The sequence below is a fragment of the Chlorocebus sabaeus genome, chromosome 1 (genome assembly GCF_047675955.1).
Source record: "Chlorocebus sabaeus isolate Y175 chromosome 1, mChlSab1.0.hap1, whole genome shotgun sequence".
Lineage (NCBI taxonomy): Eukaryota > Metazoa > Chordata > Mammalia > Primates > Cercopithecidae > Chlorocebus > Chlorocebus sabaeus.
Window position 1 is genome coordinate 83,272,516 of NC_132904.1, and position 18,645 is coordinate 83,291,160.

The 18,645-nt window shown below is 42.1% G+C and overlaps 1 protein-coding gene across 1 annotated transcript in view; it reads right to left on the bottom strand.

Moving 5' to 3' along the window:
* The window catches only part of ME3 (malic enzyme 3), a 225,187-nt gene that overhangs the window by 148,548 nt on the left and 57,994 nt on the right, over positions 1-18,645 (bottom strand). The gene's annotated exons all lie outside the window — the stretch shown is intronic.

The window sequence follows — 18,645 nt, forward strand, 5'->3', positions numbered from 1 at the left end:
ATCTTATATTCAAAAATGGATTACAGACTTAAAATGTAAGACCTGAAACTACAAAATCCCTAGAAGTAAACATAGGGGAAAAACTTTATGACATTGGACTTGGCAATGATTTTATAGATACAATATCAAAAGCACAGGCAAAAACAGTAAAAATAAAGAAGTGGGACTGTATCAAACTAAAATGCCTCTGCACAGCAAAGGAAACAATTCACAGCATGAAAATGCAACCTTACAGAATGGGAAAAAGTATTTGGAAATCATATATTTGATAAGGGGTTAATTTCCAAAATATATAAGGAACTCTTACAACTCAATGGCAACCCCCCCACCCAATAACCTGATTATAAAATGGGCTAAGGACCTGAATAGACATGTTCCCAGAGAAGATGCAAATATCCAACAGGTATATGAAAAGATGCTCAACATCACTAATCATTAGGGAAATGCAAATTAAAACCACAACGTGATATTACCTCACCTCTGTTAGAGTGGATATTATCAAAACAAAAGGTAACAAGTGTTGGTGAGGCTATGGAAAAAATGAAACCCTTGTACACTGTTGATAGGAGTGTAAAATGGTAGTAACCACCATGCAAAACAGTATGGAGGTTCCTTGAAAAATTAAAAATGGAACTACCATATGATCCAGCAATGCCACTTCTGAGTACTTAACCAGAATAATTAAAATCAAGATCTCAAAGAGATATTAGCACTATTCACAACAGCCAAGATGTGGAAAGGATCTAAATGGCCCTTGACAGATAAATGGAGGAAAAAAGGGCTTATACATAAAATGGAATATTATTCAGCCTTAAAAATATGGAATGCCTGCAATATACAACAATATGGATGAATCTTGAGGACATTATGCTAAACGCAATGATCCAGTCACAGAAGGACAAATACTGTATGATTCCACTTATATGAGATATCTAAAATAATCCTATTCATAGAAGCAAATAATAAAATGGTGGTTTCCAGGGATTAGGGGTAGGTGGAAATGGGAAGTCTCTAATCAATGGGTATACAATTTCAGTTATGAAAAATGAAGTTCTAGAGATCTGCTATATAACATTGTGTCTACAGATAGCAATACTATATTATACACTTAAAAATCTGTTAAGAGGTTAGAGCTCATGGCAAATGTTCTCACCACAGTGAAAAAAAAAACTGTGATAAAGACTAATAAAATATCTTCAAACATAATAACAAAAAAGTTAATTAGGTCAAGTGGTGGTGCTCGAGGTGGGGGTGGGGTTGAGCAACTTTCTAGGCAAAGAAACACCTCGTTCAATGCTTGGAAAAGGGAAGGTGCACAGACAGGACCAAGACTGTGCAGTGTGTAGGTGACTTTGCTGAGGACTTAGGTTTTCAGCCTCAGAGCAATGAGAAACTACTGAAATTTTTTAACAGAAGAGGCATAATTAAATCTGTGTTCTTTAGAAAAGATCATTTTGGCTGCAGTGAGGAGAATTTTTGGAAGAGTCCAAGAATGTACTGATAAATTAAGAGTTTCCCACAGTGGTCCAGTTAAGAAGCAATGGTAGCCTGTGCTAGGATGGTGGAATGCAGATGGAGAGAAGGAGGATAAGAGATACATGCGGGGAAAAATGCACAGGATCTGATAATAGATGAGATTTGGGGATCGAGTGAGGGAGAGGGGTCAAGGATCACTGCCATCACAACTGGGTGAATGGTTGTGGGGTTCACTGAAACGTGACACTAATACGAGGACCAGGACTGGTTTTGGGTGGGAGTGGAAGGAGAGGAGCTCATCTCAAGTTTTACTTTATATACATTGAGTTTTCCTTTGAGACATTTATCTGGAGGTGTCAGTGGACAGTTGCATATCTATAAGTCTGGGTCTTAGAGGGTAAAGAAATAAGTTGAAAATGGTGAACAAAAAGATGGCAATTGAAACCGTAATGGGGATGTATGTGTTACTCTATGGAAACAGCTTAGGTCAAAAACAGAGCCTGGCCTGAGCTTTGAGAAGCTCCAGCTTTTGAAGGCTGGATAAAGGAGGAGACTGAGATGGAACAGCGGACAGGAAGAAGAAGAACGATAAGATGGGTTGTCGCCAGGTTACAAAGGAGGATGTGTTTCAGGAAGGAAGCCGTGACCAACACTGCTGAGTTGCTCTGAAAGGTCAAATCATTCGAATGACTGAAAATCTACTGGATTTGGAAAAGTGAGGTTTTCTATAACCCAGTGAAGAGTTGATGGAGTTATACTGGAGTGGTTTGAGGAAAGTTGTGACAAAATGGAAACAGCAAACACACAAAACTTTTTCAAAAAGCTTGGCTACTAAAGGGGGTGGTTTAAGGTGGAGATATATGAGCATGTTTAAATGCTTATGGGATGGAATCCTCACAGGTATAGGAGCAAATAGTTTATGGTGTTGTCAGGAAAAGTGGGAATGATGGCCTATGGAACCCAAGCTGGGTTGGATTTGGTTAGTGGATAGGAGCAATGGCTGGAGTAAGTGAATGGGAAAATGTAAAGTGGAGGGCTGAGTAGGATTGGAGACTGTGGGGGGGTCTGAGGGCACAGCTGACCCAGCAGCATCTCTGGTCGACACTGTGTTGTTAGAATCACTGATTTCTGACGTGGAATTTCACAAGATGCCAAGGTCCATCTGGGAGAAGCTGAGGAAAGGTATTCCAGTTAGTCAAGACTAGAGTGTTGGAGGAGCCAACATATCGATGCTGAAGTCACCCAGGGTGATGGCAAGACTGGGTGGAGAAGGTCTATAAGCTGGTGCCAAAGTCCTGAATAATTGAAAGGTGGCAAATGACAGTGATGAAAGGGACAAAAGGTCAATATCTCTAAATGGCACAACTCTTCAAATAGGAGCAGAGAAACAGATTTTGTTGTGGTGGTAGCTGTTTTTCTAAATAAGAGGATGGGGGAATACAGCTCTGAAAATGGTTTTAGGGAAAGAAAGGATACCTAGTTGTGTCCTGACTTGGGAGTGGAAGAGTGAAACGATAACCTCCATATGAGAGGGGTTTGGATGAAGCAGTCACTCAGGGTAAGGGTAGGTTTTAGTTGATAGAGTTGGATAGAACTTGTAAAAATAACTGAAGATATAACAGAAAGGTGTTCCTAAAAGCCAAGTAAAATGGGGTGGAGAATGGAAGTGGCAAGGATGTGCAGATCTGAATGTCTGACAGAGAAATAGATGCAAATAAAGAATGAGTCAAGAGTGTGAAGAATGGGACTAACTGCTTAGGGTTACAAAGGAGGTAGATGGAAAGGTTTTGCGAAGGAGATCTTAGCTGAGCTGAGATCAAGTAGAAGTTCTGCTGATGAGCAAAGGAGGAGAAAAGCATCCAGGTAGAAGAATCAGTAGGCACAAAGATGCGGAGGCCCAGGAGGCATGCAGCTTGAGGCCAGTGCAGTTTGCTTCAGCATGGCTGCCCTGCAGACTCCCAGAGGACCAGTGGTAAAGGAGGAGGTCTTTCCCTGAGACCATTTTCATCAGTCCTGGGCAGGCATGATGCAGGCAGGCACAGGTCAAGGAGAGCTTTGGTGTCCAGCTGGGGAGCCTTGTGGCTTAGGGGTGGACTTTTAAGCAGGGCCGAGATGTGATTGTCATTGTTCCAGATGGGTGGGTCTCTTTGCTTTCCTCATGGCCCCACCATGCTATGCTCACACGATTGCTGTGATGTGCAACCCTCTGGGTAAATCTTACTCATCCCTGAGGCCTAACTCAAGTCTTATCCCTGGAATAAAGCCCTTCATGACTACTGTAGCCCACACCTTCCTCATTTCCCCCAAATGTTTTTATTCTTCCAGTTAGAATCACACTTCAAAAGAAAGACAGTGGAAAAAGTTGTCATTCATGGTTTGTGTTAGCAAGCATCCTCCCTACCTAGCTAGAGAGAAACCTGGTAGGACATAAAATTACTGTAATTAAGGGAGAATAACCGGTCTCTCTCATTTAGTAAGATAACAGAACACAAATTGAGTTACTCTTAGAACAACAGAAAATAAAGGATTTCCTTCTTTTTTCTTTTCACTGCCAAAAATGAGTGCCTTCTGGCTCAAGTATAAATAAGGGTTCTGTTTGAAAGTCCTGGATTAATACTGTCTCAGTTAATGCCTGGATGTGTGGCCTTAAGCAAGTTACTCAACCTCTTAGAACCTCAGTTTTCTCATCTGTAAAATGGGCTAATAATACTAATTCCACAAGATCACCAGAAGATCATACAAAGTCATTTGTGTATTTATGCATCATATTAATTGTATGCCTTACTATGTGCCAGGCATTGTGCTAGGAGCTAAGCTGTGGCATGCACAAGACAGGCACAGTCTTGCCCTCCTGGAGCCTATAGACCAGAGGGAGAGAGAGACAAACAGTTTCACAATTAATTGGCAGTATCATAGTGTAGAAAGCCTGGCAACAATACATCTTTAATATCCATTAGTCCCCTTCTGTTCTTAAGTTCTCTCAAAGTACTATAACAAGTAATAATAATATAACAAGTAATATAAAAAGCTGTTTGCTAACACACATTAATTACTTAACTAATTGTCAGAGGCTCTCACACTCTAAGTGGGGCCTATCTCAGGCTCACACAAATACAGATGATGTGCTGAGGAAACTATGGAAAGGTGACTAAATTCATGTCCTACCAAGGCTCCTAAGTCAAAGGAGACCCCATAGAAAATGCCATATTTCAACCCCAATACGTTTGGCTCACTAGAGCAGAAAGGGCAACACAGCAAGCTGCAGGGTGAGCCATTGCTTCAGGACTCAGGCTGTGGAGGAAAAACAGCCGCCTCAAGTGGAGCCTTGGAATGCGGCTACTAAATGCAGAGGCCTAACCCGCTCCATAGCCTGTCCATCTACTAAAGTATGAAGGGCAGGGGAGGGCCCTTTCCCCTATTAATGGGCTCAATTCATTTCTAGTGAAAGAAAGCCTGGGTTTCCCTAAGGTTTACTCATGAGTGACAACATTATTTAAAGATCTCTGGGCACAATGCCTTTCCTAACTCCCCAGAGCCTGAGACAAAAGAGTTGGGCTGAGGCACTGGCCCTGCTCATTGTGAGGTGGCAGCTGTGTGTCCCCAATGCTGGAGAGAGATTTCCTCCCCCTGCCCTCCCTCACCTCCCAGGGTCTGCTCCATGCACTCTGCACCACTGGGGATAACGGCTGAGCTGGAAGGCCCTTAATAGAAAAGCTTCCTCTTTTATTCCTTTAGCAGCAGTGGGGTGGGGAAGCAATCTCATTGGCCTGGGAATCCAGGCAACCTCATTTTGGGTGCAGACTAGAGAATCAATTGCCCTTTCCTTTCTTGGTAAACTTGCTGCCACCTGCACAGCCCTAGAGCTCTAAAAATATTTGTCAGATTTACTGCAAGTGTTTGTTTACAAGTCTGTCTCCCCATTTAAACTCTTAGGTTTCCTCAGGGCAGGTACTATGTCTCATTTATTTTTACCTTAGTGCCTGGCTTGTAGTAGGAGCTAAATAAATGGGGGTGGGGTTGTGGGAGGGAGAGGGAGAAAGAAAGAGAGAGAATATATGAATGAATGAATGAATGAATGAATGAATGAATGAATGAATGAATGAATATCAGTCCTCAACTTGATTAGGAGATGCCAATCAAGGACATTAAGACTCTAGCGTATCCTCAGAGATTCTACAGAGGTGTCAAGTGAGGAGTGGGAAAAGGCATGTCAGGAAAACAGAGGCCTGTCTTACTTCCCCAACTGTGGTTTAACCCAGCTTTTATGATATTAATCTGTCTTGGACATTGGTCTTTCTATTTGAGATTTTGTTTTAATAAAAGATTCTGTGACCAAGAGAACTATTTGAAAAATCTATTGGGCTAGATTTTTCACCCTGCCTTAGGTCTCTTCCAACTGGGATGTTTTCTGTGATGGGCAAGTACATGTACGGCTTCTGTGTTTGACCACTATTGGAAAACATTTCTGCATCTTATTCTGATGAAGCATGACATAAATAAGGGGCCTGCTTGTAAATATCCACATGTTCTCCTTGAACCAGAGCTCCAACAGCTGCTGCCTGACACCTGCATGTCCTGGTGTTTTTAAGTGCGCACTGCCCTACATCACAGTGATGGGATGTGGGGACTTTTGAGGTGAGTGGTGTTTTTAGCCTCTATCTCCAGCTCTGTTTTCTCACATCTAATTTTAATATAACTTAGCACTTTATATCTCTTCTGCTGACTCTCCCAAACCAGACAAGAGAGTCGGCCCATGGAGGACTAAAGCGTTGCCACAGATGGGTTGGTCATAGACAGTATCAAAGGGGAGTTTGTTACTCAAGTTTGCAAAGGACGTTATTAGACAACCCAACAATCCCACAGCAGCATGGTCATGCAGAGACTTCCATGACTTCATCTATCTACTTATGCTGCACCTACCTACCCAGCATCTACTATGTGGGGCTAACTGTGGCACTGAAGATACAGACATGAGAAAGAGAGAGTGCCTTTGTTAAGGAGCTCACATCCTAGTGAGAAAGCAAGGTTAAGAAAGTGATACAATTCAAGATGATAAGCACAGACACAGAAATGTGTCACATGCTATGGGATTGCAGAGAAGGGAGAGAATAGTTCTCCCTGCGGGCTGGGAGGAGCAGTGGGGAAGGCTTCATAGAAAAGTACCTTTTCAATTAGGCTTTAATTTTGGACAGTTCTTCAAAGCTGGAGGTGGGAGAAGGGAAGTAGGACAGGCATGGAGGCACCAGCCACAGAGCACCTCAAGGCAGAGGAGATTTGGGTGCTGTGCTATCTGGGAGGTGAGGCTGATAGGACAACTGTGCATCAGGCAGGGAAGCTGGAGGGGTAGGTTGGACCAGAATGACATGGGTCCTGAATGCTTTGTTAATTACATTACTTTGGAGGCAGTGGGGAGCCACTGAAGGGCAACACAGCAAGGTTTTAAAGGTTTTAAAGCATGGCCTCCTGTGCCATGCTAAGCAACAGCTAATAATACTGAAGGCAATGGTGAAGGCTGTCAAGCAGGCAAGGATTTTTCCAGTTTTCCCTTTGATGAGCCCACTAGCCCTGTGAGGCAGTGATAAGGCTGCTGCCACAGTCCATGTGAAGGAAGAAGATGCTCTACCAGTGCAAATGGAGTAGAGGTGAAAAGATAGAGTCAAGGTACATTTCAGAGAAAGAGAAAACAAGACAAGATTCCTTCTTGTGTGTTGGGCGACGTGGTGAAGGCAGAAGACATGCAAGCCTTGGATGTTTCAAACCTAGGGGGCTAGAGCTGGTCCCATTTATGTTCCTAAGCACTGCTTTGTCATTTATGCTGGAATCCTAAGGGTCAATAAGATATTTTTCCTTTTGTAGGGGTCAGATTAGCTGCCATAGCTCTGGAGGAGTTGCTGACATCAGCCCTTAGGGTTTGGAATATGGCAATACTACTTTATCTGGATTCTCCACAGGCCCCTGTTATGGGCTGAATAGAGTCCTCCCAAAATTCATGAGATGAAGTGCTTGCCCCTAGTACCTCACAATGTGACTGTATTTAGAGATAAGTCATTTAAAAAGGCAGATGCATTAAAATGGGGTTGTTAGAGTGGACCTAAATCCAATATAATGGGTGTCATAGCAAGAGGAGATTAGAACACAGACAACACAGACAGAGGGACAAGGACCATGTGAGGTCACAGCAGGAAGGTGGCCATCTGCAAGCCAAGGAGAGAGGCTTCAGGAGAAACCAAACCTGTCAGTATCTTGATCTTGGAGATTGTATTACTCTGTTCTCCTGCTGCTGATAAGGATATACCTGAGACTGGGCAATTTACAAAAGAAAGAGGTTTAATGGACTTACAGTTCCACACGGCTGGGGAGGCCTCACAATCATGGTAGAAGGCAAGGAGGAGCGAGTCACATTTTATGTGGATAACAACAGGCAAAAAGAGCGTGTGGGGGAAACTCCCCTTTCTTAAAACCATCAGATTTCGTGAGACTTATTTGCTGTCACTAGAACAGCATGAGAAAGACCTGCTCCCATGATTCAGTTACCTCCCACTAGGTCCCTCCCACTACACATGGGAATTCCAGATGAGATTTGGGTGGGGACACAGCCAAACCTTATCAGACATCTAGAGTCCAGAACTGTGAGAAAATAAATTTCTATTGTTTAAGCCACCCAGTCTGTAGTGTTCTGTTATGGGAGCCTGAGCAAACTAATACACTTCCTATGAAGAAAATCGCACATGAAGTCCAAGCCTGTCTGGTCCGGGAGATAAAAGGCACCACCTGGGAACTGGGACTTTTTTTTTTTTTTTGACGGAGTCTCACTCTGTTGCCCAGGCTGGAGTGCAGTGGTGCGATCTCGGCTCACTGCAAGCTTCGCCTCCCGGGTTCATGCCATTCTCCTGCCTCAGCCTCCTGAGGAGCTGGGACTACAGGCGCCTGCCACCACGCCCGGCTAATTTTATTTTTGTATTTTTAGTAGAGACACAGTTTCACCATGTTAGCCAGGATGGTCTCGATCTCCTGACCTCGTGATCTGCTGACTTCGACCTCCCAAAGTGCTGGGAATTCAGGCGTGAGCCACTGTGCCCGGCCAACACATTCTTTGTTCTAATTGCTCCAGCTAGTCCAGCTTCTCCACTAACTTACTCTAGCATTACAGACATGAACATGATGACAATGATGGCCAGGTGTGTTGGGAATTCAATCACTTAAAGAAGAATGTCCCTGGGTTATAACATTCAGGCTGCTGCTTTTTTTCTAAAGCACCAGGCAATTCGTTCACAAAGCTCCCAATAACTCAGCTCTCACCACTTGCTCAAAGCCAGTTTCTTAGGCCTTGAGGGGGGAAAATACCCTATTTAAACTCAAATGACTATTGAGCTTTGCTGACAAAATACCACTTGGAAGAATAATGTAAATGGAATCCATCTTCAAGGAAGCAAAGGTCAAGGAGCACTTCACAAAACCCATGTTTCTCTAGCCACAGTGACTTCATTACTACATCTGAGGGGAGAGAAGTGTGAGCTTAATTAGGTAAACATAGAGACAGTGTTTGGGAATCTCATTGTAACCAGTGGGAAGGCAAGGTTTTCATAGACAATTGCTGGATGTGATTAGGTGGGTCTCCAGATCTGATATTAAACCCTTTATCTAAGGGTTACTACTTAAGCCAGCAAAAAGGAGCATTTTACCCAATTCCCACACAGATTTAGAGATGCCAAGTTTCCCCTGTTTCTGACTAGCGACAACAGAAGAAATTAAAACAGCTCAATATGGAATATCCCAGGACCCCCCAAATTTAGCAAGATTTGGGGAATATACCACCTAGTCACTCCTCCAGAAAGGGGCACAGTGATGGGGGACAGCACAGAACTCAGGCGTCAAACACACTGCATTTGAGTCCTGACTCCATGGGTTACTAAGTGTGTGACCATGGGCCAGTTATTTAACCTTCCATGGGCCTCAGCTCCCTTATCTATTAACCTGGTGAAATGCAGACCCCTCTGCATAGGGTTACAAGGTTTCAGCATGACTGCGTATGAAAAGAGAACAAAGAAGCTTCATGGAGATGACTGTGGCCTCGGCTCACTGCCAGGAAAATGACTCATTTCTGTATGCCAGGGTTATAGTTCACTGTTACCCTGACAAATGAATGTGGAAGACCCATGATTTCCTCCACCCTCCTTCACTCACATAGTAAAAGTTAGCTACTGCCTGCAACATACCAGGCACTGTACCACACGAAACTGTAGGCTCCTCCTCCAGGAACTGACAAAGTCATTCGCAACCTGTTGGAATTTTAACACCTGTCATAAAAGGATCTCATGATGCTTTGGATACTTTCTCAAAAGCTGTCACGTGCTGCAAGAGTAGTAAGGACAGCAACAGCTATCATTTCGTACTTGGGTTTCATGTTTAATATTTTGTAAAACAATACTTTCACATGTATCATAAGAGCCCCACAAAGGCTCCAGAACCTCAACATACAACCAGTAAGTTGCAGAACTGGATCACAAGCCCGGCCTCCATCTCCCTAAGTTCAGTAGGAATTTTCTGATACATTTTCTCCCAAGTTTGAAAGTAATATATGCTTATTACGCACAGAAAAGTTGGAAAAAAAATAACCACATCTTGGCCGGGCGTGGTGGCTCATGCCTGTAATCCCAGCACTTTGGGAGGCCAAGGCAGGCAGATCACAAGGTCAGGAGATCGAGACCATCCTGGCTAACATGGTGAAACCCTGTCTCTACTAAAAATACAAAAACCCTGTCTCTACTAAAAAAAATGGTGGCGGGTGCCTGTAATCCCAGCTACTCGGGAGGCTGAGGCAGGAGAATGGTGGGAACCTGGGAGGTGGAGCTTGCAGTGAGCTGAGATCGCGCCACTGCACTCCAGCCTGGGCAACAGAGCAAGACTCTGTGTAAAAAAAAAAAAAAAACACACACACACACACACACACACAAAACAAAACAAAACAAAAACACATCTTATTTTCATCACCCAGAGATAGCCACTGTATCATTTTGTTTTGTTCTATTTTCTTCCAATCTTTTTTCTATGCTTCAAAAGATTTTATTTAAACAAACTTGAGATCATACTAAGTATAAAATGTTATACTCTTTTTTCCCCACTAAAAATGTTATGATTAGCATTTTCCCACATACTAAAACTTCAGCCTAAAATGTTATTAAAAAACGGAAAAACACAGCATGCTCTGTCTAATAATTCCTGTTTTATGTAATTGTTTCCAAACTTCAACAATTATGAATTGTGCTGTAATGAGCACAAAACTTTTTGTTTCTGATTTTTCTTTAGATTGAACTGTAAGTGTACTTAAGAGACTGATGACTCATTCATTCATTCAACAAATATTTAATAAGCACCCACTAGGTGTTGGACACCATTATAAACTGACGATACAGTAATAAGGAAACAAAGTAAAAAAAGACAGACAAGATATCCCTGCCTTCATGAATCTTACATTCTAGAGAGATATCAACAATTTTAAGTATCTTTAGGCATATTGTCAAATCACTTTTAGAAAGGTGGAGCTATTTTATAACTCTACTATCAGTACATAAGTAGCTGTCTTACTACATTTTCACCAATACTGAGTATTATGATTTAAATATTTTTACAAATGTATAACATTTAATAAAAATATTGCATTCCTTAGAGATTTTTCTCCTTTGCTCTCTACCCCCATATATTCACCTCTTCATAAAATACAAGTACACTGAAGAGACATTTAAGTTCTTATCCAAAGTTGGTTTCCTGGCTGGACATAATGACTCACACCTGTAATCCCAGCACTTTGGGAGGCCAAGGTGCGTGGAGTACTTGAACCCAGGAGTTTGAGACCAGCCTGGGCAACATAAAAAGACCCCGTCTCTACAAAATAATAATAAAAAATCAGCCAGGTGTGGTGATGCATGCTTGTAGTCCCAGCTACTTGGAAGGCTGAGATGGGAGGATCACTTGAGCCCGAGAGGTCAACGCTGTAGTGAGCTGTGATTGCACCACTGACAGAGCAAGACCCTTTCTCAAAGAACAATACAAAAAACACAAACAACAAAAAAACCAAAGTGTGCTCTCCAAATGTCAAATTTCAAAGGATTTTTCCTGCCTGCAGTGAGAAAATAATCCCAGCCCCAAAGCAGGGATGGCAAGAGTGGAAATGCCTCTGATACTTTGTAAGGTAGCCCTTGAAGGTAGCAAAAAATAATGATAACAAATCCGTGCCTTGTTAGGGCCTGATATGTCTGGGGACTGAGTCAGCAATGAGTTTCTCCAATCAAATGCCAGACTTCTGTGGGGGATGAGCTAGGACAAGCCAGGTGGGGACTCTGCAGGGGTGGTAAGGTCAGGATCAAATGAGGCTCTTTCATGAAGGCTCGTGGTCAACTATAGAGCATTAACAATAAAGGGAGCTTTGCTCTTTTTTAATGGAGGCCTTTGGAGGATGTTGAGGACTTTGACAGGGGCTTATAATAAGAAAAAGGGGATAAGCATATGTATGGAAATATAAAAATAAGTAAATAAAATATTAATACATAAAATAGGTAAAAATATGTATTTAACATTTTTGGGGTGTTATCACATGTTAGCAATTTTCCGAATATTCTATTTTACATATCTACATGTACATACATATATATATATATAGAGAGAGAGAGAGAGACAGAGAGAGCTTATTATGTGTCAGTCACTGGTCCAAGCACTTTGACTTATGTAACCATAATTGGCTTATAAGGTAAATACTAGCATTCTCTCCATTTGACAGATGAAGAAACTGAAGCATAGAGTTAAGTACTTAAAAAACCAGGATCTGATCCCAATTAGTCTGCTTTTAGAGTCTGTGCTCTTAAACAGTACCCTGTAAGAAGGAAACTGACAATCAGATCGAGTAAGTGCGTGCCGTGGTACGAAAGGTCAGGCAAGAAGGATTGATTGAGTGTCTGCTATAAATCAGGCACCGTGCTGGCTCAAGGTCACAAAGTTCATGAGGGGAAGTGCTGGGAACTGGGATCTGGCTCAAGATCTGCCTGACTCCAGGCCCTCACGACTTCTATTACACTCTGCTTAAAGGAAAATGCTTCTGCATATGGGTTGATGTGTGAGAGGCAAGGCTGGCACAGGGTGCAGTGCTGTTGGAACAAAATGCCACAGCGAGAAGAACAGAAGCTCCCAGGTATGCTGTTATGGGAAAAGTAGTTGTGTTAGAGGGCACCTCTAGGTGGGCCCCTCACCATACCTTCTTGGCCTCAGACACTCTAATATGGTCCAGGTGATTCAGAATTTACCTTTTGGGTTCAGATGCCTCCATGCAATAAACAACAGTCTTTAGAAATTCCAAGAAGTGTTCTCACAATCCCAGGCTTTGGAATTAGAATTTGTTGAACTTTCAGTTATTAAAAATTCTTTTATATTTTTCCCTTGACAACTCACATTGTACTTCAGACTGCTTTGATAGTTCCCTTAGCAGTTGACTTCGTATTTCAAAACCTATGAAATTATATATTTGAAGGGATTATTCATGTTTTTCCAATGGAAAGCATACATACTCCATAATGCTTTAATAATGATAACCAGATGGATAGAGGGGTCTTTGACAAGGTTTTTCTTTAGCTAATTTGAGAACATACTGAATTTCCGTCTCTTTTGACTAGTGAAAAAAATGGGCAGAATGTAAAGCGCCCTGTAAATTTCCTACTTGTACAATTTTAATACTTTCATCATGGTCAGATGAAATCTAATTAAAGCTAACTGTCCCCTCCCTCTATTTTCAAAGTACAGGTTTCAGGCTTTTTCAGTAAAGCCCAGGAAAATGTTTAACCAGGAGTACTGGATACTCCTAAGTAGTTCCCACTCAAAATTCTGCCAAAATTACTTCCCAATCAGTGCTTATGCCTTGACCTCCTTCTCCCTTACTCTCAAAGGAGCCCTTGAGACTTTAAGAAGACTTCTCACCTTCATGTAGAAGCGTGAGGAGCTAGGGCTGGAAGGGACCTTAAGGATCACCTGGTCTACCTCTTTCACGTTATAGATAAAGAAACTGAAATTTCAGAAAGGTTCAATGACTTGGCCAAGGTCACATAGGTAAGAAGTGACAAGGATTAGACTTGAACCTTATTCCATGTGTAACTCATATCACTTGGCCTCCCTTCTGCTCTCCTTTTCCGTTATTTCCCTCTTTTTTCTTTAGGTTTTTCATTTTCCCTGTCAGAACTAGGTCATAGATGATGATGGGATGGGCCAAACCAAAGTGGACCAGATTATGGAGAACATCAAATTCAGCAAAGGAATGCAGATCATAGATGGAAGCCTCTGGTAACAGGCAGCCGGAACAAGTCTGGCTGAGAAATCCAGCAAAAGGCAGAGGCCCTGGTTAGACAGATGGCACAGGCAGAGCAGGGAATCTGACATGAGGTCATGGAAGTGCTGTAAGCAGATTAGGTAACAGCAGGTAGCAGGGCCCCAGACTTGTGAATGACATTTCAACAGCAGGACTCCACTTCATAAGAACTAAGGTGCGTTGCCAAGGCAGGGATATGATCGCAGGGTCCCCAGGGACCTGGAATCAAAATCTGGAGCTCAGTTCCAAGGAACACGTTCCAAAGTCATGGCAGAACCAGCAATGAGCTTCTGGTCCAGAGTTCCTTACATTATCTCAGAGCAATGTGGTAGAGACATTTAGCAGCTTAACAAATAGTCCATATACTTCCACACATCTCCCACCCTCTCTTGTAGCTGGATTGGGGCCATGTGACTATTTTTGGTCAAAGGACTTTGAGAGGAAGTAGAAACCATGACAACCAAACCTCTTTTTGTTGGAAAGGGAAGGAGGAACACTAGAAGTCTTTGGGAATAAGCCTGTTGTTAGCTCCTTGTCCCTCTCACCCCAACTCTGTGAAGTATGCTCTCTGGAGCATGTGCAGCTTTAGACACAGCATGACCTTTTTACCTGTTAATACCTACATGGGAAATGCCTTTGAGCAAGAAAGTATATCTTGCTACTGTTGACAAAAAGAATCAAATTCTTTAAAATATTTGAAGAGATTTATTCCGAGCCAAATATGAGTGACCACGGCCCGTGACAGGGCCCTCAGGAGATCCTGACAACATGTGCCCAAAGTGGTTGGGGTGCAGCTTGGTTTTATACATTTTAGGGAGACATAAGACATCTCTTATATGTATCTTATATGTATTTGATTGATGTCTCATGTCTAAATCTATAGGGAGATTTAGAATGTCTTTAACTGGCAATTGGTTGAAAGAGTTATCAATAGAAAGGAATGTCTGGGTTGCGATAAGAAGTTCTAGAGACCAAAATTTCATTATGCAGATGAAGTCTCCAGACTTCAGAGAAAACAGGCTGTAAATGTTTCTTATCAGGTTTAAGGTCTGTGTTGGTGTTAAAACTGGAGGGGTAAAATGAGGTGTGTCCAGCCCCCATTTCTTGTTGGGCCGTGAATCAGTCTTTCAGGTTAAATTTTAGAATGCCCTGGTCAAGGAGGGAGTCCATTCAGATGGTTGTGGGGTGAGGTGGAGGGCTTCAAATTTTATTTTTGGTTTTCACTGTACCAATATGATTTTCAATCTACACTACCGGTTCCTCCTCAGGGCATCTGCACATGCTATTCACAATTAGAAGGCTGAATGTTCTTCTGAGTCATGGGGCCTTTAACTTAAGAACCTGTGACCAGGTATTGGTCCTGAAAAGCATTTTAGGGGTGTCATATAGAAAAAATTACTCTGGTTTTAGAAGACTCTTGTTGGGGGCTCAGCTTTGCCACCAAAAATTGCTTAATTTAGCATAAGGCCAGTCTCTCTGGAGATTAGCTATCTCATATATTCAGAGTCCCTTCTAGCCATGACAACCTATGATCTGGCATTTTCTGTATGAACAAGTATTTTTTGTTGAATTACATTGAAGTCAATGATCCTTAAAATAGTCATTAATCATTGAAGTTTTTTATTTTAGGCTCTGTTTAACTTTATTATTTAAAATCTTTGTAACAACCCTTTAAAATAGATTTATTAAAAATCACACCCATTTTACAAATGGAATGGACAAGTAACTTCCGTGAGTCACACAGTCAGAGGGGGAAGGGCTAGAGCTCAAACCCAGACAACCCGATTCCAAACACCAGTTTTGTTTTGTTTTTTCACTTCAAATCCCTGCCTCCAGGACACTCTTTCAATTATTTTCTATTCTCTAAGTTTGCCTACCCCCAACCTCACCCCAAGTCCCATGGGTCTCCCACAAGTGCCCAGAAAAATCTGACTATTTCTCCATTCCAGCCATTTTCTAAGAGCTTCTGGAGCCTGTGTGCATCCCTTCTAGTGAAGGATCTGGGAGTTCACCCTGTGTTGCAGAGAGAAGACTCCACCCCTCCTCCCTCCCGGAAGCTACCACAGCTTACAACAACATCATGTGACCCTTACATAGCAATGGTCAATTTATCCATTGATCTCTACTATATAATGGGATTGTGACAGCAATGCCATAAGTTGGGTGAGGATTAACTATAAATGAGGATACTGACGCTCGGAGAGGTCACCTGTGATGGTTACGTACCTGGCTCCAAGTACACTATTTCCCTCCTGGGCCTTTGCCATGCTGTGTTGAGCTGCAGCTGGGGAAATATCTCAGGGACATGCCTCATCAGGGTTGTCTGTTGTGGACAGCAAAGGGATAGGTGCATTTCTGGCCACTTATAGCCACACACACAAGTGCCACTCAGAACACTGGCCCTGACCCTAAAGAATCAATTAGTGGTCTGCCTCCAGTTAAGCTATTTTCAGGGCCCTTTTGGTGCTCTCACATTCCACCAGGTGTCCCCCTTGGCCCCATGAGCTTGACAGTCTTCCAAAATATTTCTAACAACCCCAGTGAGTGATGTTCACCAGATGCTGCTCAGGCCTCATGTTCTTACATGGGTATAATGGGAAAATCATTACATACTGGGAAGCGACCAATAGTCCATGGTGCTTATGACTCTCCCCATACAGAAAAGTGTGGAGGAATTTCAGTGGAGGAATGTGGTGTCTTTGGTCGGTTGATTGGTTTTGATTTAGATGTTATTTGTCTTGAAAAGCTGGCTGTGGGTTAACTAATGCTTACCCTTCCTGTTTTAATCATTCCTACCTCTTTTTCTAATCCATGTGTCACCAGGAGAAAGAAATGTAAATATGTGAGGTTGCTGTTTTCAGCAAATTCATTCAGGATTCAATGCCAAACCAGGCTTTGCCTGAAAACCAACAACAAGCACCAAAAAGAGGAGATAGGGTTACATTTCTTGTAAACCAACAGCCTGATTTTCATTGACACATCGTGGGTTTTGTTACTGTTGTTGATACTGTTGTTGATCTGGATAGAGGTACAGGCTTATTTTCATAGCTGAGTTTATGACTAAGTGCAGCACTGCTTCCTGAAACAACTTGCTGAATAAATTCCATCAACTTAACATATTCACAGCCATTAAGAAATCTAGCAATCTGTTCTCCCCTCTGAATGATCTTTCTAAATTGCAAATGTGATGGTGCTACTTCTTATTTGGGATATCCTGGACGTAACTGGGATACTTCAGACACACTGGCAGGGCTGAACTTTAACTCCTCTCATCCTTCAGTGTTCTCAGGCATACAAAATTTTCCCTAACCCCTTTCTCTTTCCCTTTTCCCACCATACACATTGTTGGGCATTCCTTCCTCTCTGATTCATAGCTCCATCCACGTACAATGAGTTGAGAGACATAGGTTTTTTTTTTTTTTTTTTTTAATTTCAGTGGAAAATCTCCAAATAGAGCCAAGTGACTATCATCAGAAAAAAGGCAAACTAGGAGAGTAAGGCCTTCCTGTAAAGTCTTGCAGAATCTTAGAGTGGGAGGGGACTTAAGAGGGTAGGTACTTCCCACTCCCTTCTGCAATCTCTTTGATAGATTTTTTTTTCCAGCTTCCAATAGAGCACATCTAGAGAGAGGGAAGTCAGTGTTTTTTTTTTTTTTAAGAAATATATATATACACACATATATATATTTTTTTTACATTGAGCAAAAGTTGATCTCACAGTGAACTCTACTTATACGTCCTTGGTCGGCCTCTGGAGCCATGCAGAATATGTTACTCCCCATTCTACATGCTGGCCCTTCAGATATTAGAGGACGGCGCCCATCTGCCTTTTGACCTTCAGAAAGAGAATGGGGCCCTGGAATCATTCTTTCTGGCCCGTTGGGACACGGATCACGCAATGACTGTCTCTGGGCGCCAAAAGTACCTATCAGGCATTTCCCACATGCTTGGCACCAGGCTGTTGTTTGGGGAGAAAGTAAATACATTTTATTTCAGGATTGATTAACTTAAACATAAGCAGTATACTCCTTAACATAAAGTTACAATGCAAAAGAAACCAAAAAACAAAGCTAAAAAAATCCAGAAGGTAATTCTTAGAGAGACAGGGAAGGTTCCAAATATTTTTAAATGGATCTAGCAGATTAAAGTTCAGCTGTAGCTCATTATTTGTGAAATGTTATTCCTGTTTCTTGCAGCAGCCAAGAAATACGGCCGTATAGCTCTTGAGTCCACGCACGCTTGCTTAATTTAGAAAAAATTCCTAGGAGGGGCCACTGTGGGGAGCTGGAGACCACTCTGTAATGAAGCCCAGTTCTACTAAAACGAAGTATGCATGAAATGGAAGCAATGTGGGCAATGTTGAATCGATTTGGGGAAATGATCCCAGAATTTTTCTCTGAGGATGCACTCACAGTAGTGGATAGTGATGTTTTCAGGTGTGATTTAAATGCCATTTTGCTCAGTCAGAGCAATGGACTCAAATTCCCTCTCAACTCCCTCTAGAGGCTAAAATGTGCAGCTGCTGGCAAAACCTGTGGGCTTGGAAGCCTGCCCACGTCCAGAGGGCAGTCAAGATGAATACAAGCAGTTATCGGTTCTTTCTGTCAATTAGAGCAAAATCTGTTGGCTGAAAAAATTAAAAATAAAGTAAAACTTTACTATTCTCTAAATACAGTAAGGCTGAGATAAAATACATTGTGAATATACATTCATATAGAAGAAGTAGTAACTGGTATATCAGATAATTAATTGGTATATCACATAATTCACTGGTAAGTCTCGGTGCAATGAAGAAAGCAAAAAATTCCATAATGACTTCCCAGA